The following is a 12,052-nucleotide window of genomic DNA, read 5'->3' on the forward strand; positions in this document are numbered from 1 at the left end:
ACCGGTGAATTTCTTAGCCTTCAGCTGCCGAAGGTTATTCAGACTCAGGAATGCTGTACTTAAACATGGTCATCTCTGAGCACACGCTTAAAAATAAAAGGCAAGCAGGCTACAGGTTTGTTGCTGATTCTTTAAAAAAAAATTTTTTTTTTAATGTTTTATTTGTTTTTGAGACAGAGTGAGACAGAGTATGAGCAGGGGAGGGGCAGAGAGAGAGGGCGACACAGAATCCGAAGCAGGCTCCAGGCTCTGGGCTGTCGGCACAGAGCCCGACGCAGGGCTCGAACTCACAAACTGCAAGATCATGACCTGAACCAAAGTCGGGTGCTCAACCGACCGAACCACCCAGGTGCCCCTCGTTGCTGATTCTTAGCAAGGAATTCTGTACCCAGAGGCTCTCATGCACACCTAACACGTGCAAGAGGAATGCACACACGTGACATAAATAGCACAAATAGCACATGGGTCCATATGTGTGTGAACATGACAGAAAGAATGCTACAGATTATTTAGCAGTGAGGGTTTCTTACCCTCCCCCCATTTTAATTTAGCTCCACGATTTTGGAAAGAAAGAAAGAGAGAAAGAGAGGAAGTTGAGGGAGAGAGAGAAGGAAAGAAAAGAAAAAAGAAAAGAAAACCTTACAATAAAGCCAAATATGTAAAGTTAGGGGAAATTTTTTTTTAATGTTGGCTGCTCTAGTTGTAGATGTGGGGTTAGAAGAGTGTCTTCCCAGTGCATAGTTTTCTGGAGCATAGTTTAAAAGCCATCAATCCAGTCCCCTTGCCTCATGTCATAAGAACATAAACAGACAGGAAGGAGAAATGACTCTTTCAATATCACACAGCTACTCTTAAATATTTTCATTGAAACCTAAGCCCCCCAAAGCAGGTGTTTCCACTGAGGAAGGAAAAAAAAAACAATTTCTATTTTTTCTGACTTATGTCCAGATTCTCTGCAAGTTGTGGTGACACCCCATGACTGGATAGATGGCAGTAATGGTGACACTCAGACCAGCTCCCTCCATTTCAAGCCCTCTCAGCATCCACTGTCCCGTACGACCCTCCCTATGCCCCTGAGGGCAAGTAGATACCCCACGAATCTTCCCCAAGAGGGGAAACCAAGGCACAGAGACGACTTGATTTGCTTTTGAGCACACAGTGAGTGAGTGTCAAAAAAAAAAGTATGAGACTAGCACACAGGACTCTAGCAATTATTCTACACACTGGTCTAGAGTTGAGTTAATACTAGGTCTGGTGAGAAGCTTTTTTTTTAAGTTTATTTATTTATTTTGAGAAAGAGAGAGCGTGCATGCACACACGTGTGAGCAGGGGAGGGGCAGAAAGAGAGGGAGAGACAGAATCCCAAGCAGGCTCCAAGCTGTCAGTGCAGAGCCCAACATGAGGCTCCATCCCATGAACTGTAACATCATGACCTGAGCTGAAATCCAGAGTCAGTTGCTTAACCTACTAAGCTACCTGGGTGCCTTAGGGGGAAATATTTTTTAAGAGGGAGACAGTTGCTAGGTATGGGTGCTCAAGCTGATGAGAAAGAAGAGTGAGAACAAGAGACTGCTCCTTAAGAATGGGAACCTTCTGGGGAGCGTGGGTGGCTCAGTCCTTAAGCATCTAGCTTCAGCTCAGGTCATGATCTCACAGCTCGCGGGTTTGAGCCCCGCGTTGGGCTCTGTGCTGACAGCAGCCTGGAGCCTGCTTCAGATTCTGTGTCTTCCTCTCTCTCTACCCCTCCCCCACTTGTGCTCTGTCTCTCAAAAATGAATAAACATTCAAAAAAAAAAAAAAGAATGGGAACCTGCCTTCTTCATTTTCGTGTCTTCAGGGCTAGGCATAAAGCAGCCAGTACATTGCGGGCCTCTAGACATTCCCTGGATGAATAAATAAATGTGACATAGACACATAAATAATACATTTGGTTCCTGAGACCAGAAATTAAGATTCTGCCCATGCTAATACCATTTCCATAATCCAATAGGCAGAAACCCTGGAGAGATGTCTTGAGAGGAGGAAGGGCTCGCAGCACACAGTGATTTGTTGGTCTTTCTCGTCTGTCACTCTGAACAGCACACTTCTGGGAGTAGGGTGGCCTTCTGCAACATTTTTATTATGCAAATCATTCATTTAGCTAACATTTTTGTTCCCACCTACTAAGCGTTAGGCCCTGAAGGGTGTAACACAGACAGATCAGATAGCATATTTAATACATTTCAGAACTTTGACGGAAAATGAGAACATTTAAAAGGAACTCTGTGATCTTGAACAAGTGCTGATTCATAGTGTAGGTGGGGACAGGGCAAGCAATAATTAGCCATTCAATCCAGCAACAATTCACTGAACTCTAATAGCCCTGAACACAAGTGCTAGGTGAGCACAGGAACAGGGATGATAGGACAAGCCAGTGGAGCTCACCAGAGAGATGGGACAAGACGGCCCCATAAATAACTACAATGTGAGGTGATCTCCGCTGAAAAATAAATATTGTAAGCCTCCCCATTCAAAAACCACTAATGGTTTGGTATGCTTCCCACCTTTGACTTGTGGTTATATAATGAATACATTCCCTTTATATATACAGTTCTCCCTTTTTTCCCCACAGAAATGGAATCATATGGTCCATATTTTTGTACACTCTATCCAGATTAACACTCTGCAAGCAGCTTCATTCTTTCTACAGACTTGGGCACGCCATTCATCCTTCACATAGCATATACCAGGGACCATGCTGGGTGTTGTGTAATAGGGACTAAAACATGGTCCCTGCTCTCGGGTAGCTTAAACCACATAGACGTACCTTAATTCAGTAAATAATTTCCTTGTTGCTGGACATTTCCATGGTCACACTGTTCCTCTGTTTGTAGTGATAATGATAGGTAAGATTTATTGAGCACCTACTATGGGCCAGGAACTGTCAGAAGCACTTAATGTGGATCATTTCATTTCATCTTTGTAAAGAGCCCCCTGTTATAATTTCAAATGTAGATGAGGCAATGGAAGATAAGGGCTTATTAATTTATTCAAGGCCAGGTAGCTATTAAGTGACAGAGCCCGGATTTGAAGCCAGGCATTTTGACTCCAGAACCAGTCTCTCTTCCACTGGTAGGAGCAAAGCTACGATGAACATACCTGTTAATATACCTTTTCACATTTATGTGAGCATTTCTGAAAAATGGATTCTTAGAAATTGGAATTAGTGTTTCAGAGTGTATACAAATATCTTCTAAGTACCCCAGAGACATGACTTTTAAAAGAGAAAATGGAAAGATCTCTTTTGAGTTGTTGAAAGATCATTTTTTTGTCCAATTAAACCTCTGTTTGTCAGATATGGCAGCCGCCAGTCATATGCGCCTGTTAAGCACTTGAAATGTAGTTAGTCCAAACTGAGATATGCTCTAAGTATAAAACACATCAGATTTTGAAGACTTAGTATGGAAAAATGTAAAATATCTCATTGGTAAGTTCTATATTGATTACAGTGGTAGCACTTGGGATGCATTAGGTTAAATAAAACCTATTATTAAAATGTACTGTTTTAATTTTAATTTAATATAATTTTAATTTTAACTTTTTAAACATTTTTTAATGTTTATTTATTCTTGAGAGAGAGAGAGAGAGAGAGAGAGACAGAGTGTGAGTGGGGGAGGGGCAGAGAGAGGGGAAGACACAGAATCCGAAGCACGCTCCAGTCTCCAAGCTGTCAGCACAGAGCCCAACATGGGGCTTGAACTCACAAACCATGAGATCATGACATGAGCTAAAGTCAGACACTTGACTGAGCCACGCAGGCGCCCCTAATTTTATTTTATTTTTATTTAAATGTGGGGCTGAGCCCTTAACCTGTGGATTTTATCTAGCTTTATCTGAGCCCTTAACCTGTGGCTTCATCTAGCCATTGGGTCAGAAAAGCAGGTTGCACTAGCCCTGGATAAGTAGTGTCAGAATTGAACTGAACACCAGTCGGTGACCAGGTGTTGCAGGACTGGCTGGTGGTGTGGAGGACACCCACATACTTGTCATCAGTTTATGAGTACAAACCACTCACGCCATTTCCTCAGCACTCGCACTATCCCAAGCACTGTGCCCTTTACATGCACAATCTCATTAATGTACTTGACAAGCTGGGGAGGTGGTACAATTACTGTGCCGTGTTACAGATGTGGATGTGAGGCTCAGAAAGACACAAGGTCATCAGTCGATGCCCAGCAGAGTAGGGATTCCAACCCAGATCTGACTCTGCAGTTAGCGTTGCATTTACAAATAATTCATTAATTTGCTTTTAGTTTTTCGCATAGGTGATACGTGCACATTTTACAAACGTCACCGGGTACAGAAAGGTACCTGGGGATGTTCCACGTTGATAGAGACACGGTAATATACACACACCGTTATACACTGTCTTGCTTTTCCTTAGCAGTTTTTCTTAGGGATCATCCTACCCCTCACTTTCTTTCGTTGTTGTTTTTTTCTGAAAATTTAATGAGGTGAGATTCCCATAACACAAATCAGCCATTTTAAGGGAAACAATCCTGTGGCACTCAGTATGTTCCCAGTGTTGTACAACCTCAACCTCTACCTAGTTGCAAAGTATTGTCATCGCTCTGAAGTAGAACTTCTTACCCATTGATCAGTTGCAGCCCTTTAGCCTGCCAGCCCCAGATAACCACCACCTGCATTCTGTCTCCATGGAGTGAGCCATCCTGGATATTTGGTATATATGGAATCATACAATCCGTGACCTTTGGCATCCGGCTCCTTTCACTTAGCCTAATGTTTTGGAGGTTCATGTATGTTGTAGCATCTGTCAGCACTTTACTCCTTTTTAAAACTAATATCCCATTGTGTGATATACCACAATTTGTTTATCCATTCATCCACTGATGGGCCCTGGGCTCTCATGAACAGTCCTGCTATGAATACGCACGAGCATATACTTGGTTGGGTACCTCTTTTCAATTTTAGGACTGGAGTTACTTGGTCATATGGCAATTCTACACTTCATTTTTTGAGAAGTTGCCCAACTGTGTTTCACACTGACTAAACCATTTTACCTTCCCACGGGCAATGTATAAGAATTCCAATCTCTCTCCATCCTCACCAATACTTATTTTCCCTTTCTTTAACTAACCATCCTAATGGGTGTGGAGTGGTTTTGATGTGCATTTCTGTAATGACCGAAGGTGTCAGATAGGAGGTAAAGGCTGTTGAACCTCTTTCTTGTGCTGGTTGGCCATGTGGATATCTTCTTTGCAAAAAATGTTCAAGTCCTTTGGCCATTTATTTGTCTTTTTGTTGTTGAGTCGTAAGAGTTCTTCGCCTATTCTGGACACGAGAGTTTTATCAGAGATCATTCTGCACTTTCTTCATGTCTGCTCAAATGTCATGTTGTTGGAGAAGTCTCCCCAAAGCTCACATACTATAGCCACTCTCCCTGCTTTATTTTTTCTCCTCAGCATTGATCACCACGTAAAGTATAAATTTTTAACATCATTTCTGTGTGTGTGCATGTGTGTTGCGTGCAGGTTTGGAGATCTCTCTATCCTGTGGAATGCAAACTATATAAAAACAGAGGCTTTGAGGGGCGCCTGGGTGGCTCAGTCGGTTAAGCATCCGACTTCGGCTCAGGTCATGATCTCGCGGTCTGTGGGTTCGAGCCCCGTGTCAGGCTCTGTGCTGACAGCTCAGAGCCTGGAGCCTGTTTCGGATTCTGTGTCTCCCTCTTCTTCTGACCCTCCCCTGTTCATGCTCTCTCTCTCTCTCTGTCTCAAAAATAAATAAATGTTAAAAAAAATTAAAAAAAAGAAAACAAAAACAGACGCTTTGCTCTTGTGTTCATCTCTATCCCCAGCTCCTGGAACAGAGCCTTAGCACCCAATAAGTAATCGTAGAATGAATGAATGAGAACAGATAGAGCTACTTATTCTTTTGATAGGTGAAAACAGTTTTATAAACTATTTGTAGTTTTATAAAATGTGATTCTTAGAACATAGCATCTCTGCCCACCTAACTCTTAAGCTTTAAGAGAACTGTTCAGGCCTGTCTGGTTCCTAAAACCAGCAGCGGCCCATTCTAGGGTTTATCTAGCCCTCAGGTGAGAAAAGCAGGCTGCTCTCCAGCACCCACTCACCCTTTACAGAGTAGTGTCTTCACTGCCCTACCCCGTGTCAGGTTCCACATCCAAACCTGTTCCTAAGCTGCTCACTTTTTATTTTCTCCCTGTTTCTAACCTCACCTTATGTTGGATGGGACGCTCACCATTGTTCTTTCCACTCTGCCCCCTTGAATTGTGTTCTGGAAACACAATGGAGATTCTAATATTCACAATGGTTCTGTTTGTCCACCTGGTGCCTGGACCATCTTCTGGGTCCATTTTCTTGAGCAGATCTTTTACCAATTCCTCCTCTCTTGGTCCTGTGATCTGAACCCAATTGAGAATGTTTGGTGGTAGCAGCTGGCAGAAAGCAGAGGGGAAATTTGGAAAACAATTTCATCGACACTCGTACTCTCTCTCTTTCACTTGGGCTGAAGTTTTACCAACAACTCCCTCACCATTCTTCTAATCATGGGTGATATTTGCTATCTCGCCAACAATCAAGAATAGAAGTTCTAAAGGCTTCCTGTTCAGAGGGTCTCTGGGCAGTGTTAGAATCACCTAGGAATTTGTTAGAGATGCAACGTCCGGGGCCCCATCCAGGAACCTGCCCCTCCTGCCCCCAGGTGGTTCTGATACTTGCTGATGTTTGAAAGCCGCCAGGTCAAAATGATGGGCACTGGGATGTTCTGCCCGGCAGCATTGGCCAACCTCAGGGCCAGTGGCGTGCATTCCCCAAGCAGCACAAACTAGCTAGGGGCTATCAGATATGAGGCAAATAGACCCACTCCAAGGGTCTGCTTCAGATCAAGAAGGAACAGACAGAGCAAGACAGCAACAGGGGAATAAAACCGAGGGACCCGATTTTAGCAGTAGCTATCCAATTTGCTCCCATGGCGGGAAGTCTCCCCTGGTAACTGTGGGACTTTGAACATGTCCTTCATTTGAATCCTGCTCACGTCTCAGCAGAGGGCTGGATGGAAATCTTCTTTCCGACAGGGATGTGCAGACCCTGCGTGAGAAAAGAAAAGGAGTCTAAAATATAAGAGCCTCAGCAACCGGACCGAAATGGGGATGGGAACGTGTTTATTATGTGAACTTCTTCTGACCCTGCCATCCTGGCGGCACTGTGCGCTGAGGCGGATAAAAGGTTTGCCTGTGTAAACAGAAGAGAGCTGTCTGCACCGAGACCCTCCATAACCCTTTGTGGTCTAAGCAAAATTGCTGTAGACACTTCCCTCACCCTGCCTTCCCTGGAGCCCCAGCTGAGCATATACAAAGGGAGCTCTGTTCCCTGCTCACTTGCAAGAGCTCTGTTGGCTGGGCTTGGTAATGACGTTGAGGGTGACAATATAATAATAGTTAACACTCAGTGATGCTTACGACATGCCAGGCACTTCGTTGAGTGGCTTAAAAAACTACTTCTTGTAAGACCTACAACATTCCCATGAAGTGGATGCAGTTCCCGTCCTCCTTTTACAGACGAGGGAAGTGGAGTTCTGACGATTGGAGAGACCTGTCCCAGTCCCCCGGCTGGAGAGTAACGCGGGGCTGGGATTGCCCTTGGCATCGACCCTGCAATGTCTCCCAACAAGGGCTTATTTCTTAAGGTTGGCTTTTATTGCTCTCTTTCAACAAAGGAAAAGTTATTCAAAGGTGAGAGAACTAGATTTTAGAGAGAGAAATCCGTCTATCCAAGATGATAAATCTAGGAGGTAGCAAAACCGTGAGCGGAACACAGTTCGTTCACCCACACCATGATGTCCACCGCTGGCTCCTTTGCCTGACCTTCCTGACCGAGGTCAAGGCCCTCTTTCCTGAGAAGCACCACTTGCACCTGTGGAGCTGCCTATGGTTGGTGAGCGGCTATACTGCAGGGCAGTTCCAAGTCTGGACCCAGGAGTTCAACACAACCTGCTTCAACTCCTGGCTCTGACCTTGGGCGAGCTACTTTACCTTTTTCCCTCATTGTCTTTTAGTTTGGGTAGGATTTATGTACACTAAATTCAGTCTTTTCAGTGTACGATGAGCTGTGACAAATGTATATCCATGCTCCCTGCCCACCACCACAATCAAGGTATAAAATCCCCCAAATGTCCCTGTGCCCTTTGTAGTCAACCCATCTGGCAACCAATGATCTGTTTGCAGTCCCTATGGTTTGCCTTTTCTAGAATATTGTATAAATGGGGCCAGTATATAGCCTTTTGGGTCTGGCTTCTTAACGGAATGCTTAACAGAATGCATTTGAGACGTATCCGTGTCGTCATGTATATAGGTAGCTTATTCTTTTTTTACTGTTGACCAGCAAGGATTTTAATGTAGCAGAAACCAATAGCAGCAACTGGAAATGCCCTGCCAGGCTGTTGAGCACACCGCCTCTCAAGTCTTGGCCTATTATCTTCAAGATGGCACAATTGTCTTGGAGACAGTGGTGGTGAAGGCAACTGGAAAGTAGGTGCACAAATACACCCCTTAGAGACCTTCTCAGATTATCTTCTTAGTGACAGTGGGATTGGGCTAACTAAGAGCCCTGTGGTTTGGGCACTAACATGTCCGTAAGCTAGAGAATCCTGGTATATTCAGGTCATGGCAGTTACGGTCAGAGTCAGAAATCAAACCCAGGACTGTCTAGTTCCAAGTCCAGCCTTTGTTCCACTATTCCAGCAGCTTCCAACCACATCCATTGTAAAGCAAGCACTGCTGGGCCAGACCGTGCTGTTCCTCAGGTGGGGGGGTGGGGTGGGTAGGGTGGAGACTGACGGTATGGTAGGAGAACTTTTTGGTGAGGCCTGATGATAACAGAATCCTCGGCAAGGACCATTCCAGAATGTAGCCTGAAGGTCCCATCTCACACCTGCTGGATCCACATCTCCAAAGGGCACCCAGGCACTTGTTTTGTTTAGCAAGCTTTATGGGGGCTTCTGTTATGTCACCTGCATTGAAAGTTGCTCCAGAGAAGAAATAAGTACATCGTTCTGTCCCCAGGCAGTGGAGAGAATTGGGTAGAATCACATACCTAGATATTCTTTCCCTGTTAGTTGCTTAAGGACATCGATTCTTAGCTTTTCCTCTTTTGGCACAGGCCCTACCAAATTCTCTTGCTCCTTAGTCACCCTCCACTTCAGACTCACAGAAAAGCATACACAGAGCACATGAAACCACCTGCTAAATAAAAAAGCAAGACAGCTAGGCTGGGGGCTCATCCTCCTGGTCTGTGTTCCATGGGCGATGGCCAGGAATATGGTCCCCCGGGTCTCTTTGGTTCACCCACCCATGGAAACTTGGCAAATCACATGTATGTTTTGGATATTCAGTGGCTGTTACTCATGGAAATCCTGAATCCACGTGAACACTCTTTCCAAAACCAGATGGAGTTTCCATTCAGAGAAACCTTGGCACCACTTTCCGCCTGAACAATCACAAGTTACAGGCAGGACCTGGGAGGGCTTCATGAAAGTGGTGGCTGGCACTGCAGACAGGGATCAACTAGGGAAGGAGAGGATGCCCCTGGCTGGCATTTCCCTTTCCTGCAAAATGGGGTGGCCCGCTGCCTCTAACTCATGGGTCTCAGAGAGGGGTAGGAACCTCCTCTAATTTAAACCTTCCTTGAAGAGTATTGTTTTGCTAAGATATAAGCAGCCCCACTCCAGACATTTAAGGCAGTTTGGCAGCCACTAATAGAACGTCCCTAAACCTAACTCCAACAAAAAGGGGAGTATATGAGAAGAATGCAAAACATCTCACAGAATCTAAGAGCGGCTGGGCTTCAGAAAGACTCGAGAAAGATTAGAACCAGGAACCAGAATGACGTGGTTATGACATCGCCACTCTCTTCCTTCCCATCACCCCCTCTCTGGGGCTCACAAATGTCTTTCTGGATATCTCGCTCCCTCAATGTCTCTATCCCTGAATTTGTCTCTCCAAGTTGGCTTTTGTCATCAAGTAGCTGAATGGTGTCTCCAGCCCTAAATCCAAGACAGAATCTGATGGGTCAAGCTTTAGACAAGTTTGTCCCTGGCCCAAAGGGGTGGATAAGGAGAGTCATCCATGCAGATTAATGGATCCCACCGGAGTTAATGGGTCCTGGCATTATCTGCTTATCTCTCTGTTTCTTCACGCACTAGATTCCTTGAGGGCCAGCCCCCAGCCCCTAGCAGGTGCTCTGGCTGCACTGGAGATCGTTGCAGGGACAAGCATCTTGTGCAATCCCAGGTGACTTTCATTCTGACAGAGAAAACAGACACTAAATAGCCATGCAGATACCTTTTCTCCAGCCAGCTCTTCACATTTTATTTCCAAATTATGTGCAGAGTACTCTATGAAAGGGAAAGAAAAAGAGAGAGAAACGGCCCCCCACCCAGATATCATGAATTATTGTGAATTGTTAACATTTTAAAAATCAGTGCATAATGGGCATCTATGCAGACTGGGTGCCTGTAAGTTCTGGATCTCCGAGGTTTCCTTGTTTGCATGGGGCACAGATAAGCCCCACCCCCTGCCTAGAGCCTTTACCTGGCTCCAGCTCCCTGGCCCAACAAAACACCCCAGGAGGAAAGCTATAATAACCATTGAAGCAGACAGAAGGGCCTTTTATGAAGAGAAATGCCCCTCCCTGCCAGCCTGTGCCACCTCTCCCCTCCCACCCCCCGTCCCTGCTTCTCACCTCACAATAATGGCAGCCACTGCTGGGCTTTGGGGAGGTGAGCATTTCTGTTAAGAACAGATCTAAGAAACATCTACTTGCCACTAGGAGGTTTTTCATTTTGTCTTGTTCTGGGTGGCGGGATGGAGGTGGAGGGACTTGCCTATTGCCTTTTTGTTTGCTTGTTTCAATTTATTCACAAGCTATTTCAAACATACCAAAAATAGTACAATGGACACTCCCATGCACTTACACGTAGTTAATCAACTATGATGATTAAATAGATACCAATATTTAGACACTTCTAATTCAGAACCTCCCCCTTCTGGCACGCGGTCTTTCCTAAAGAAATAAGATGTTATTAATCCCACTGAAGATGACTTCCATCTCTTCCTCTGCCTTCCACTCAGGGCATTCGACACATGTTCTGTAATTTTTACTATATTTGTAGCATCCATAAGCAATATAAACTGCCATTTTGTGTTTTTACAATATGCACCAACAGTATTGTGTGCATTTCATTTTGCAAATTGCCTTTCCTGCTCCACATTATGTCTTCTGAGATTTATCCATGTCGTTGCCTAGAAATATTGCTCATTACATTAACGGCGTATTCTCTTGTTTGCAGAAACCCCAGGTTATCCATTTTCCTGCTGGAAAGCCACTAAGCAAGTGGTTTTCACATGTTTACTGGCTTCAGTAAACATATTTATATTATGCCTTGTTAGGCACATGGTCACGAGTTTCTGGAGGGCAGACAGCTAGTCGTGAAATTGCTGTGTAGATGCTCGCTGTCTAGGTAAATTTTTAGAAGGTTACAACGGCTCTTCTGTCACTTCCTCAACAGTGACATGGGACCCCAGTTTATGATTCTGAGGGTCCCTTGTAGAGAAAGTGTGAGAACTTAGAATTTTTAATTTATTTATTTATTTTGAGAGAGCATGATGGGGGGAGGGTCAGACAGACAGGGAGAGAGAGAATCCCTAGCAGCCTCCGCACTGTCAGTGTGGAACCCAACACGGGGCTTGAACCCACGAACCATGAGATCATGACCTGAGCCGAAATCAAGAATCAGATGCTTGACCAACTGAGCCATGCAGGCGTCCATGAGCACTTAGAATTTTTAAATAATAATTATAGAGTGCTTCTAATACCTTAAAAGAGAAAAAACACGTGTCACTAATTGTTACAGAACTTAGACCAGTGATATAATGGAAATTGTGGCATTTTAGAAGGTTCCTTACCCTGAAGATGATTGATCTGGATAGGTCTGCCTGCTCTGTGTGCCCCTGGACCCCTTACCTTCCAGT

The sequence above is a fragment of the Panthera onca genome, chromosome D1 (assembly GCF_046562875.1).
Source record: "Panthera onca isolate mPanOnc1 chromosome D1, mPanOnc1 haplotype 2, whole genome shotgun sequence".
NCBI classification, from domain to species: domain Eukaryota; kingdom Metazoa; phylum Chordata; class Mammalia; order Carnivora; family Felidae; genus Panthera; species Panthera onca.